We start from the raw sequence: 15,084 nt of genomic DNA on the forward strand, positions 1-15,084 counted from the left end.
TGTCTAGGATTAGAGCACTACTTTCTACTCCTCTCTGCCAGCACTGATCAATGCTGCTCCTCTCTGTTCCAGGCAGCCCTCTTCCAGCTCCTTCAGCCTCAGTCCTGAGGCTAAACTCAGCTCTCTGGCCTCTCTCACATTCCTTGTGCCACTTATTATGCAGCAATATATTGGGTTTATTTTAATATCAGGGCATCAACCAATAAGTTTGTATCCAGTGCGCATGCTCAGTTATGATGCAGCAAATTTTGGCACACACTACGATTTTGATGCAATTTCTGGCGCATTTTTATTGTTACGTCTTTATGGCAACATTAACTCCTTGGGGTGAGTCCCTTACAGTTGCATAAGCTAAAGGCACAGGTGTAACTGTAAGGGATGTGGTTGCACCCGGGCCCAGGACCCTTTAGGGGGCCCATAAGGCCTCTCTTCTCCATATAGGGAGCCCACTACTATGAATAAAGCATTATAGTTGGGGGTCCTGTTACAGGTTTTGCATTGGGGCCCAGAAGCTTCAAGTTACACCTCTGCGTTGAGGGGTTAAGAGAAGTTAGGGGGCCCCAAGATAAACTTTTGCACCTGGGCCCATGAGCCTTTAGCTATGCCCCTGTACAGGTTTCTTAAAGGCAACCTGGACCTGGAACCTCTTGAACATGGTGTCAGTAGAATGTACTATATAAACCGCCATCTTTTTTTGAATGGGGCTGTTCTGTATTTCTTTGCACAGTTTCTTGGCTCTGTATAGATATAATGCTGTAAGGGCTATCAAGTGCTTTGTGGACCAGTATGAAGGTGATAGTCAGTCCCTACAAAGAGATGATGGGGCAATGAAAAATCTAATGCTAGTTAGGAAATAGGGGAAAGAGTGAATGCCCAAAGCTGTCCTGAACTCGTTTGCTACAGAAGTTGATCATAGTTTCTTGTTAGGTCCTTGGGGTTATATCTGCAAAATGAGTATTTTACAGGTACGGATAATGTTATACTTTGCAAATACTTATGCTATTGTAATAATATATCGCCCTCAGTGGACACTATTAGAATGGCGATTGGCTACAATAAACAGGTTGCTGACATCATTGGGGATAATCTTCCAATCATTGTTGGTTTATCAGCAGAGAAAAGGTTAAAGAGCTATCTTGTATTTACAGAAGTCAGAGAGCTTTTCCACTATCTCTTCTCATGACCCCTTCATTACAGCGTGTGCCCCGTGGAGCAGATTTGTCTAATGACAGACAGTATAGGTTTTTTGTTTTTCTGTGGTCGCTGTTAATGTCTCAGTCCTTTCAAGCCAGGTCATATGGCATTCTTTGAAGATATCTTGCAGGGTAAACAAAAAACAGATGCCAGAAAGCAGCACAGGCCATATCCGTCTTAGGTTTAGTCTGCTACTCAGTAGTGACACAACCCAAATTCTCCAAAATCGAAAAAGCAGAGAGTGAAGTGCAGAGTGGCAATATGTTATCTGTAATTCCATTTATTATCACCTGAGAAAGGTGCAACACTAGGGCAACACCAGGGCTCAATATTTTACATCATGCCAATCATTTCCCAGAGGAACACTTGTCCATATCATGGGAAATATCTTTGCTTTCCCGAGCATTCTCATTTAAAATAAGAAATCATGCTGCCTGTCGTATCATAGCCGAATTATTCACCCGCGCAATTTAAATTCTGCAGTGAAAGCGATTTCCGCTGCAAAATTAAGGACGTCTTGTGTGAATTGTTGTTGCAGATTTCTAACATTTGGGAGATGTAATTCCGCAATTAAAGTCTGCAGAATCAAAAGGCAAGAAATTCTGCAAGACGTTCCGCAGGATTAATTCCACAGTTAAAAACGCAACAAAATCCACACTAATTGACAAAATTCGCATCTGTGCTGCATCCCGCGTGAAGGTTCCCTAATAGAGATGAGCGAGCACGCTCGGATAAAGCAGTTACCCAAGCGAGCATCGCTCTTCTCGTCCGAGCAGGCTCGAGAGGGCAGCGGGGGTGATTGGGGGTAGCAGGGGGGGGGGCGGAGGGGAGAGAGAGATCTCTCTCACTCTCCCCCCCCCCCCCGCTACACCTCGCCCCCCGCTCACCCCCACCCTCCACTGCCCCTCCGAGCCTGCTCGGACGAGAAGAGCAATGCTCGCTTGAGTAACTGCTTTATCTGAGTGTGCTCGCTCATCTCTATTCCCTAATGACCAAACAATTTTTCAGATTTTCTCGTTGTTGCATTCCTAAATCTATAACTTTTTTAATTTTTCTATCGACATATCCATATGCTGTATTTTCTTTAATGGCATAATTTTATGGATGCGTATCAGGTGTTGCATCATTTTATTAATTTTTTGGCGCTGGGATTAGGGGAAAAAAAAGAAATTCCACCATTGTTTTTTTTTTTCATCTTACTTTCATGGCGTTCAGCACGCAAAATAAATAAAATGATAACATTACTCTCTTAATCAGTACGATTCCGGTAATACCAAGTTTCTATCTTTTTCTGAAGTTTCGCTATTTTTGAACAATAAAAACACTTCTTTTTCCTAGATTTTTTTTGGTCGCTCCATTCAAAGAGCCATAACATTTTTATTTTTCTATCGTCGGAGCTCTGTGAGGGCTTGTTTCTTTCATGCTGAGCTTTAGTCTTCATTTATCTCATTTTTGGGAGCATTCAACATTTTGATCACCTTTTATTCCTTTTTTTTTCAAAGGAATAATAATTAACAAAATCTGCAATTCTAGCATGGGGTCTTAGTTTTATTTTTTACTGTGTTCCCCTGTGTAGTATAAATTATGGGTTAAATCAAGTATGCGGCTCAGTACACATACATCAATACTACATTTTTATATATTTTTTTTATATATATATTAATACTTTTTCACACATTTTCTAAAGATTTTTTTTTATATTGTCGCATACAAAGACCCCAACATTATTTTCTTTTCCGTCAACGGTGCTGTTTGAGAGTTTTTTTCTGTCGCAAGAGACCAACAATAAAATTCATGCATATTGATGCCCAAGGCCAAGATGGGACTGGAAGACGTTGAAGAAGTCCTACCAGGGGAGATCATGGTGTATTTTTGCGTGCACACATTACGCAGGAGACAACATATCTTTTTACATCGTTTTTACAATTAGGCCACCAGAAAGAATGAAGCAATAGTTCTAGAGTCTTCGTGACTTCAAGATAACCTGCAAGTTTAGAGTCATGGATAAGTTTAAGAACTTCAAGTCGACTAGAATCAGGGACATACAGTCTGTTTCCTTGCATCTAAAAGCCTTCTTTAAAAGAAAGATTCATCTCCTTAGAAGGATGTTTGAGAAAAGTGTAATTTTTATTATCCATCTTTGAATCTTGAAAAAAATTCTCTTGAGTTAAGTATCCCCAGGAACTTTTTTGGGGCCAAGATGGTACAGTCAGAATTAGACCCTTCTTCTGGCTCAGCCAGAATCCTGGATAAGGCATCATCCTTCCCATTTCTTGAACCACGCCAATAAGAGATGGTAAAATTAAATCTGGAGAAGAATAAGACCCAACATGATTGTCTTGCTGACAGTCTCTTAGCTGCATTAATAAATTCTAGATTCTTGTGTTAGTGAGTTCAATAACTGGGTAATTGGCACCTTCCAAAAGATGTCTCCATTTGGAGAGGGCAACTTTAATGGCCAACAGTTCTTTGTTGCCAATGTCATAGTTTCTTTCAACTGGTGATATGATGTGTGACAAAAATTGCATTGAGACAGGAAAGCTCCTACTGCAGAATCAGAGGCATCCACTTCCACAACAAAGGGTAATTCTGGATTTGGATGAACCATTTCTAATGCAGAAATGATCAGAGTGTCAGGCTGGCGACTCTGGGGGTCTCCGTGCCCGTACTACCAGTCCTATTACTCGGGCTGCGGGGGTGTGCGGAGAGGAGCCCCGGTCTTGGCGACCTCCCCGGCCAACGTAATTCGGTACGCTGGCTCCGGACACATGCTCCCGTGCTCAGGGTGTGTGCACCTAGTTAGCCGGGTTGCTGGGGGTGCGGCGGGTTACCGCCCCGCGTCCCCATTGCCATGACAACCGGGCGCATTCCTTCTGTTGCTGCCTGTCTTTAGCAGGTGCTGGGGGCTGTTCACTCCTGGTGTCCTGTGATTGGGTCCTGCTGCTGTCAGGCTCCCCACCCCAATCAGCTGCTGGGGCAGGAGTTCTGACAGCATTTAAACTGCTCAGTTTTCTCCAGACCTTGCCAGTGTTTGTTTGGTCTCCAGGTACACCCGCATCACCTATTTGACTCGCGTGCTTCAGACCTGACTTTGCCTTTGTCTGACCCCTTGTACCTCATACTCTCCTGTTGCCGACCCGAATTGGCTGACCTGCCTTTGTGTGTGTGTGTGTGTGTTTACCTGTATTTGTTTGTGTGTCTGACTCTTGCCCTGCATCCCTAGCGAGCCTAGGGACTGTCCCCCAGTTGCCGCCCTAGGGCCTGGCCTAGGGGGGCAAGTAGGTAGCTACAGGGGTTGCGGGTAGTTTCAGGGACTTCCAGTTACCCAGACCCCCGCTCCCTGACACAGAGCTTTAGTTTTTGAAAGGTTCCTTGTGTTTCTGGAGACTATGTATATGTTTTGGATTTCTTTGTGAGTGAAGTGATTGGTAAGTTGATTTTTAAGTAGTCTTTAATGAATCTCTGGTAGAAATTTGCAAATCCTATGAAGGGTTACACGTCCTTTAGGCTTCTTAGAGTAGGCCAATCAACCACAGCTTTAATTTGGCTAGGGTCCATACTCAGACTGGCTGGGGAGATGATATACCCAAGGAATTGGATTCTGGTTTGTTTAAACTCAAACTTCTGCAGCTTTATTTAAAGATGATTCTTTTGGAGACATTCCAGGTCTAGCCAGACATGCCTGCAATGTTCCTCTATGCTGTCAGCAAATATAAGAATGTCATTGAGGTAAGCAACAACAAATTGATCCAAAAAAATCTCAAAACACATCATTAATAAAATGCTGAAGGTGGTGGGAGGCACAAAACTCTTGGAGCTCAGTAACCTGTTTCCTCAGGGTGGCCACAACAGACTCCATTTTGGGCAAGATTATTTTGTAATGACCTGGAGGGGGTCAGAGCCTTGTGTTATAACCCGAGCAGACACCATCCCAAATCACCAGGGAAACCCTGAGCCAGATATCAGGGGCCCCTTATAAGCCCATACAAAACAGGGCACCATTAGTTTGTGTGTGCACAAAGGGGGCACTATTACTTTGTGGGGAAGGGAAATATGGGGGTACTATTACTTTGTGGGGCCACAGACAGGTCACTATTAGAAGTCAGGGGCACTATTTTTCTGTGGGGCCAGAGAGTAGGCATTATCACTTTTTGGGGCCACAGATGAAGCAATTTTTGGAAGTAGGGCCAAAAAAGAGGCCACAGAGGAAGTAGTTTTAGAAAGTGGGTCCAAAAAAGGGGCACTATTTGTAGTGGCCCAGAACACCATCCTGGTCCCCTCCATAAATGTCATACATGTTTGTACTATGTAGATGCATTGTGCAAAGCTTGTCTTGTCATAGCCAGTGTGTGTGTTGCACAGCTGCGGCGCTTGAGAAGTTAACTCTAATAAAATCATTGCCTGCGTGTAAATGTATCAGTCTGTCATGTCATGTAGTACAAGTGAAGGTATAAATAGGAGTGCTTGAGAGCGGGAAGAGGTCTTCCATCTTGTCTACAGAGAGAATGCTAACACAGAGCCACATGGAAACACCTTCAGTTTTCTTGTGGTGAAGATGGAGGAAGAGGAGCGATATCCTATAGTGTGGATGTGAATAGAGTGAGTCCCAAGATCCTAGAGAGAGAGCAATTCTAATAATTCTGTATAGAAGAACCCACCATACAGGTATCAATTAACACTACAGGCTTTTCCTGTGCGGCTGTCCAGTGTCATGATCACCACACAGAGGTACACTACTAAGTCACACCCACGCGCCTGTGTTTATTGTTTAAGCCTTCCTTTAAATAATTGTCTGCCAGAGAGTCTGTGGAGTGACCCCTACCCCCCTTTCCTCCTCAGGAATGCTCCCAGTCCAGGAGCGGTGCTGTACAGATAACGTGTACTGTAGGACCTTATTCATCCTGTGTATCCTTCCTACCTCTGTGCTCTAGCCTGCTGTCACTTAAAGAGAATTGTACCTACATTGCCTTGAATACCTGTTAGTAAAAGTTTATTCTTTAAGCAAAGTTATACCGGGCCCTAACCGTTCCTGGGGATCCGAGGTATTATACACAAGTTTCTGTGTTGTCTTCTCCACCTCATAGCATACCAGTGTGTGGGAACGGTGGCGTCATGAGTGATAACTACTACTACCCCCATCAACCTGTTTATTGGCATTCCCCACCCTAGGGGTGTCGAAGCTGGCCTGCAGTCCTGCTCTGGTCTTGGCTACATGTCATCCCTCTGGGACCAGAGCCTGGTAAGTGCCGCTGTGACAAGCCAACATTTAACCCTCGCAGCTCTATACAGTAGTCAAGAGTCTGGAGTCATCCCTTAGGGGTGTTGCACTATTACTTTGTGGAGTCACAGAGGTGCACTATTGTTTTGTGGAGCCACAGAGGAGAGTCCCTGAGAAGTGTATTGGGTGTAGCAGCAGAATTGAGAGAGTATGCAGAGACAAGTCATGACTGGAAGAAGTCTGAATGAAGTGGATGTATATGAAAGGTTATGTTTCCATCCGACCTCTAAATTTCAGACTACGAATTATGTTTAATGAGGCCTTGATTCAAGGAAATATTGACTCTGGCCTATTGAAAATTTTGGACATAGAACACCCAGTGGTCCCTACACTACATATCCTCCCTAAGATCAATTAGGATCTACAACATCCTCCGGGAAGACCCATTGTATCTGGGTGTGGATACCTATTCTCTAATGTAGCCAGATTCCTGCACAGACTCCTGCGGGTGTTTGCTGAGGATGCGACATCCTATATCAGAGATACAACTCATTTCCTTAACAAGATTCTCCCCAGGACAGTAACAGAGAATATCATACTCGCATCTTTTGATGTGACTGCCCTCTATATGTCTATTGGTCACACGAGAGGTATAGAGGCAGTCAGGAGATTCCTCTGATATGAATAGTGAATGTGCCATCTTTGCCCTGTCGCTGCTGGAGTACATCCTCATGAACAATTATTTTTTTTGGGGGGGTGTACTTTCGGCAGCGGCAGGCCACTGCGATGGGTTCTAACATGGCACCTACATATGCAAATATCTTTGTAAGAGATCTGGAAGAAAGATACATATATGTATCACCCATTAAGCCTTATTTAAGGTATTGGGGTCGATACATTGATGATATTTTTGTTTTGTGGGATGGGACGTTGTCGGAACCCATGGATTTCTAGGGGTTTCTCAACTCCATCTATCCAGAGCTAAAATTCACCTTATCATACTCGGTCTCTGAGATGCAATTTCTAGATGTGCTAGTAAAGAAGAAAGGTATGACACTACAAACAGATCTATACATCAAGGATACAGACCTTGCTATATGATAGTATTCACCCTTTGGCAATGAAAAAATCTTTACCTTGGAGCCTGCTATTGCAAGTAAGACGTATAGCACATGAAGATACAGTAGACCGGAGGCTGAGGGACATGTGTGACAAATTTTGCCATAGAGGATATCCAAAGGATGTTGTGGAGGTGGCTTACGATGGGGCTAGAGTACTGTCACAGAATGATCTTTTGACTCCTAAAGTTAAAAAAGATAGCTGCGCTAGATTGCCTTTCGTTTCCACATACAATGAGGCTAGTCGTGGGGTCTCTGGCATTATTAGGAAATATTGGTCCTTATTGAAGACTGGATGCCCAAAGGTCCCAGAATTTATCGATACCCCATTGATGACTTATAAAAGGGGATCCAACATTGGTGATAAGGTGGTTCATTCTCATTTACCAGTGCTAGGATCGGAAGACAATTAACCTTTAAACCACCAAGGAAGGGCAATCCATGCTTGAATTGTTCTTGCTGTGGGAACCTTGTCAAAGGGGAACACTTTTTCCATCCATTGCGAGGCTATAAATATACAATAAAAGAGAGATATACAGGTGCTTCAAGATTCGTGGTCTACCTCATCACCTGCCCATGTGGCTTAGGATATATTGGTGAAACCACCTTGGAGGTGAGATCACGAATGGTGAAGCACAAAAGTACCATCAGGACAAAAAATATGAAGTTACCGGTCTTGCGGCACTTTGTTGAACGGGAACAAACGATTAGCCAATTTAGACATAGAGTCATAGACCATGTCCCTATATTACGATCGTTGTCTCCGGTTGAAGAAATGCGAATTAAAGTGGATATAGCTGGATACTATGGGGCCCAAAGGGTTAAATTTGGAATATGCTTACCAGCCACGCATCTGAGATTCTATATTGTCATTGTTGGCGTTCGTTAGGTATGTTTGATTCTATGTTTCTATGTAGTTTTTTATGTGGTCTGTATATGTATACTTGTATGCTGTATGTACTTGCAGGAGATGTGTTCTTATACTTCGTATACAGGGATTTGTGTCAGATAGTTCCGTGGTCCACCTGCACTCTGGCCGATGTTTGAAAAAATTGGAAAATTGACAGTGGCTTGATAAGTTCATCCAATTATTGCACTTTTATTAAAATACTTCTGTTTATAACTTGTGCGATCAATAAATGATATGTGCATCTAAAAAAGAGAATATTGTCTGTTGTACACATGGGATGTTTAATACATTGAATCTGTACATTGGGGTGTACATTCTTGGTTTACCCATATATGTGATGGGACTAGAGATGAGCGAGTATACTCGCTAAGGCACATTACTCGAGCGAGTAGTGCCTTAGCCGAGTATCTCCCCGCTCGTCTCTAAAGATTCAGGGGCCGGCGCCGGTGACAGGTGAGTTGCGTTGGGGGATGCGGGGGGGGGGGGGGGGGGGGAGCAGGGGGGAGAGAGAGAGATCGCCCCGAATCTTTAGAGACGAGCGGGGAGATACTCGGCTAAGGCACTACTCGCTCGAGTAATGTGCCTTAGCGAGTATACTCGCTCATCTCTAGATGGGACTGCTTCTTTATGACTTTAATTTATATGGGTATCTTCTAAATTATAGATGATGGATTATATCCTTGATGTAAGATGACGTGGTCGGGAGGACTATGTCATGTATGTCCGTGTCCCTATTGTTCAATCTAGTGTGAGTAACATGCCACACTCGTTGAACGCCATATACTACATTTGTTGTCCTCTACAAACTCTATTATGAGAATTAAAATTGAAAACATCATCTATATTTATATCCAGGCTCCATTATATAGTCTTTATTATACACAATATCTATTGTGCGGATTTATGGATGGAGTATGCCTTTGTGCACCTTGTGGTTAACACCATATCCTTGTGATATGTTAACTGTGGAGTGTGACTTCTGATCTCTGGTGTCCCATGCTGCTGTATCACTCGCATGTGGACTTCAAGAAAATGGCGCCAGGCATGCGCAATGAAGATATCCTGACGCATGCACAGTTGGTACATCCCTGCGCATGCGGAGTAGATTCGCGGGGACGCCACGGACATGGAGTCTGGGAGTGCATGGTGGACGTGCGGAACGCTATCTGGACACAAGTTTAAGTCATCCTGCAGGTAATTAATTGTAACCCCTGTGATTTAGACATTGCAACGCTGTGATTGGTAGATGCAAATGATAACTATGCTATATATTACCTATTTTATTGTATGTTTGGTGAGCCTGAAGAAGGCTATCTAGCCGAAACGTTGCTGTTATTGGTGATGGGAGAATAAAAAAAGCATCAATTTTATTGCACCCGGATATGCTGCCTGTTTCTTCTTGGATGGTTGGAAGACGTCTTCATGGTAGTTTGAACCGTGAAAGATGAGAGAGACAAGAATGGGCAACTCTAATGAGACAAGATACTGCCTGTGAACACGGGAGGTAACAGCACTGTAATCACTATCACTGTGTGGAACTGGTATCTGACTGTTATATGGTAACTGTATTATTAACAGGTATACTAGAGCTGAGCTGCTGTATCTTAGCCCACCATGCTATAATAGTTGCTCTATGCCATCTCCAATATAAATATATATATATATATATATATATATATATATATATACACATACACATACACACACACACATATATATATATATATATATATATTTTTATATATATATATATATATATATATATATATATATATTTCTCTTTGAGGGAGACATATATCTTGAGGCTTGTACCACTGATCTTTTAGGACGCCGTGGAAGAACCCATGACCATGAAGAGACGTGGCGTGCAGCACGGAGGGAAGGGAGGCAGCCTGAACTTTTGCACCAGGGCATATGAGCCTTTAGCTACGGCCCTGATCTTAGCTATATAAATCTAGATATGCAAGTGTAATCTAATAATGTCTTTGGCTCACAATAACATATCTGCAGACAGAAGATTCTTTATTAGTGCTTCTCTATTATTTAGAAACACTGAGATCAAGATTTTGAAGAATTTTCCTAAAATTAACTGTAGGACATTAAAAGTGCAACTAGGGCAAAAAATAAAGAAACTTTGGGGGTAAGTAAAGCTTCATAACTCATAACCTAAAGCTACATTTTCAGTCACCTAAACGTCATTCGTGTAGAGATTACTTACTGTGTTATTCAAAGCTGAAGCCTAGAAACGGCTAGAAATATTTTGCCATGTTGGAATTGCGCAGGTTTGTGCCGTACCGCTAATGTCAAGGGTGGAGATTTCCCTTTTATGTCACTCTAATGACATCATTGCCACTTCAGTGAATACACATTACCGCAGATCACTATCTATGAAAATTAGACTCCTTTTAATATGTATCTTTCTTCTTACCAGCGATACAAATAATGCATGTGCTACCGAGTAGTAGGGAACACGTGGAGGGAGGAGTGTAGGATCAGACCGCACCCGGTTTATAGTAGTCTATAGCCAGTCAGCTAGGTCTGCATGGGAACTGTAAACACAAAACGGAATGAAATTTTGATCTAGATTTAGCATAATTGCTTGACTTGTACATTATACATGTATTAGGGCAATAAGTATATATTTAAAGGGATGTGCGTGCCCTTTAACCCTTTCCCAACCAAATAAAGTAAATATATGTCAAAGGGTGTATGTAATGGACTGGAGATTGAGCCCCCTCCACACCTAGCAGGTGTGAGCCATTTTCAATACCTGACAGCATCCAGCAACGGCCACAATCGGAGTTGGCTCCAATTGCAGCCATTAACTCTTAGATGCAGAGAGTAATGCCCTCTGTCACACCATTGGCCCTCCTGCGACGTGATTTTGGGATGCCAATGCGTTGGAATGGCAGCCCGAAGCCTAGTGAAGGCTCCCAGGGCTACCATGCATAGATGCAGGGCTAAATGGGCAACAATAAAAAGTACTATGTATGGAAGTATTGCAGTATATGGTACAAATAATCATGTGATTGCAAGTTCAAGTCTCGATGTGGGACTAAAAAAAAGTTTAACAAAATATGTAATTAAAAGTCTTAAAAAGATATTAAGAGCTGAAAAAGCTCCCTTTCCCGATTTTTTTCCTATTAAAAGATGTAAACAATAAAAAAAAAATATGAGCAGCATCATTGTGTCTGTAGAAGTCTGAACTATGAAAATATCGCACTATTTATCACGTTTTTTTAAAGGCACCCCATTTCTTGAAAAAATTGGTTAAAAAGTTATCAGAAAGTTACGTACACCAAAATTGTGCATAGCCCAAAGTTTTCAGTACATTATAGAGTATATTAAATAGTGTCAGTAAAAATGCAACTTGCACTGCAAATAAACAAGAACTCATACAGTTTGTTGACGGAGAATTAAATAGGTTATAGAAGGCAAGGACAGAAAACAAAAATGGAAAATGCCGGGCTCACACGGGTGGACCGGATCCCGCATGCAGGAGGCCCGCAGCAGATTCCGGTAGTGAGCCCTGGCTGGCAACCCTACTACCAGATTTTCTTGTGTATGACAGCGGCAGGTCGGACTCTGCAGCAAAATAGAGCATGCTGCGATTCTTTTTCCTCTACTCACAAAATGCGCAATTCCTGTCTGCGAGTATGAGCGAAAAAGTGACTTTACATGCTTTTCAATGCCTCCGCACAGATGCCAATTGCAGGGGGAGCCGGCTGTCACTAGTAGCCAGCCTTCCACTGCGACAGGGAAGGGGCATCGGAGATGTGCCCCCCCCCCCCGCTGTTAACCCCTTCGCTGCCGCGATCTACTTAGATCGCGGCAGGTACAGGGTTCACAGAGGACGCGCGCTCCCTCTGTGACTCCAGCCGGCTCACGCGATAACATAGCAACAGCCCGGCTAGTTGCTATGGCAACAGGACGCCAGATACCGGTGTCCTGTATTGCCATTGCCTAAGATCGCTGTAATAAGCAATAAGGCATGGCAGGAGAGAAATCATGCCATGCCTTATCGCAGCGATCATTATTGCTGTAGTAAAAGTCCCTCAGAGGGACACAGATTGTGTAAAAAGAAGAGCAAAATAAGGTACAAAAAATAAAAATGTAAAAAAAAGTTAAGAAACCCTTTTTTTATGCTTTTTCTCATATTAGCATAAAACAAAATTAAAAATCCCACATATTTGGTATTGATGCGTCAGTAACGACACGTACAATACATTGAACATGCTTATTATCCTGCACAGCAAAAAGTGTTTAAAAAAATGCTAAAAAACAGAGGCAAAATGCTCATTTTTAGCATCTTGCCTCCCAAAAAACGCAATAAGGGCGAGCACCCACTGGCGTTTTTTTACCTGCGTCTTGCGTTTTGCGTTTTGCGTTTTTCCTGCACAGGCATAGAGATAACATGTGTTCCTGTCCACAGGCGTTTTTTTTGCGTTGCGTTTGCGTTTTTAACATAGGAACTGTCAGTTGCATATGTGTCCTTATTTTTCTCCTAATGCACCCATGAAAGTCAATGGAAATTAATGGAAAAGCTGCGAAAACGCCGCGAAAAACGCCGCGGAAAACGCAAACGCCAGTGGGTGGGCGCCCTAAAAGTGATAAAAACGTGTGTACCCCAAAATGGTACCAATAAAAACTACTGCTCATCTCGCAAAAAATAAGCCCTCCGAGAACTCCGTCCATGAAAAATGAAAAAGTTATAGCACGTTGAATGCAGTGAGTTTAGATAGGTGCGATCTGCTATTTCTGTTCTATAATTTATCGGACGAGCGCATAAAAAGCGCTCATGTGTCCGATACCATTGCAAAGCAATGGTTTTATAAAATCGCCGGACGCATGCGCAAATTGGGCGAAAAAAACGCCCGTCTGACTAAGGCCTTATGCTGCATAATTAACGCTTAAAAAAAAAAAATAAAATCTATGGCAGAATTGATGTGTTTTCTCTCCCTACGATCATAAAAAAATAATAAAAGTTTTACAATGTAGTCTATGTACCCAAAAATGGCACCAAAAAAACTACAGTTTACCTTGCAAAAAACAAGCGTTTATACGGCTGCTAACGACGGAAAAATAAAAAAGTTATGGCTTTTGAAAAATTGAGATGAAAAAATACCAAAAATCGTTTGGTCCTCAACGCCAAAATAGGCCGTGTCCTTAAGGGGTTAAAATTGCGCGCAGATAATCTTTTAGATTTGAGTATGTATAAGGCTCTATTCACATGGGGCATTTCCGTTGCAATAAAAAATGCACCAAAAAGTGAATTAGTGAAGCCATGTGTGTTTTTAATATGTGTGTAGTAAAATGTTTAAAAAAAATGTTTTGCAAATGCACTTTTAGGTGCATCGTTTATTGCAACCGAACTGCCCCGTGTGAATGGAGCCAGGCCAGTATACGCTGCCCAACTGAATGCATTGGTTTACAATGCATGAGTTCAGATGAGCGTATTCCCGCGGCGTAAAAGCACCCAGCCGTCCAAGATAGCGCATTTCAGCCAGGTGCTTTTACTGTGGCCAGGAAAGATAGTTCAGGATTAGAGATGAGCGAGTATACTCACTAAGGCACATTACTCGAGCACTCGCTCGAGTACCTGCCCGCTCGTCTCTAAAGATTCGGCTGCAGGCGGGGAGCAGCGGGGGAGAGCGGGGAGGAACGGAGGGGAGATCTCCCTCTCCCTGTCTCCCGCCCGCTCCCACCGCAACTCATCTGTCACCTGCGCCGGCAGCCGAATCTTTACAGACGAGCGGGCAGATACTCGACTAGAGCACTACTCACTTGAGTAGTTAGCCTTAGCGAGTATGCTCGCTCATCTCTATTCAGGAACTATCTCCTTGGCGGGAATACGGCTGCTGCCATAAACTCCTATGGGAGCCTATGACAGCTGCCGGAGAAGGGAGGTTGGAGGGAGTTTAGCAGCATGACTGCTAAACTCCCACCCCCTCGTTTCTCCTCTCCGCCCTTTTGCCGACCTATTTTATTTTGTGCGCCTGCACAAATTGCACGTGCAAAACACGCTCATGATAACGAACCGATTGACATCAATGGGTTCTATTCTCTCTGAATTGCACGCATATATTTTACACACGTAAAGATATGCGCAAATATGGTCGTGTGAAGACGCCCTTAAAGCGAGACTAATTACCTAAATTTCTAGAAAATTCAAATTATTTTAATTTATCTCTAATATTGGTCCTAATACTATAAGAGAAGATACAGAGGCTCTCAGCCGCTCCGAAAAAAGCCTTCTTATGGTTGCTGCTTTTCTGGCTTGCTCGCCATTTCTCTTTTATCAAGGTCTGCTTGGTTCGCAGTACTTCGCGGTCATAACTTTGTGGTAATGCATCTGTAGTTTCATGAATACTCTGCTCGTGTTTTGTTCCGTTTTTTATTTTTACAGAATTTTACAATTCATCATCAGTCATATTCTGGATGCCGGTAATTATGCCAATGTTTATTGACATTTTAATGCATTATTCCGAGGAAACAATCATGCTTGTCTTCTACTTTTGCAAGAAAGCGCATAATAATGAGATTACATTGACAGCAGCAAAGGGATCCACAGAGTGAGAAAAGTTTTCCCAAAATTAATCTATACAAAAGACCATCCAAGGGCAACCTAAGTGCGCTGCAGAGAA

Source organism: Eleutherodactylus coqui, chromosome 9, assembly GCF_035609145.1.
Source record: "Eleutherodactylus coqui strain aEleCoq1 chromosome 9, aEleCoq1.hap1, whole genome shotgun sequence".
Taxonomy (NCBI): domain Eukaryota; kingdom Metazoa; phylum Chordata; class Amphibia; order Anura; family Eleutherodactylidae; genus Eleutherodactylus; species Eleutherodactylus coqui.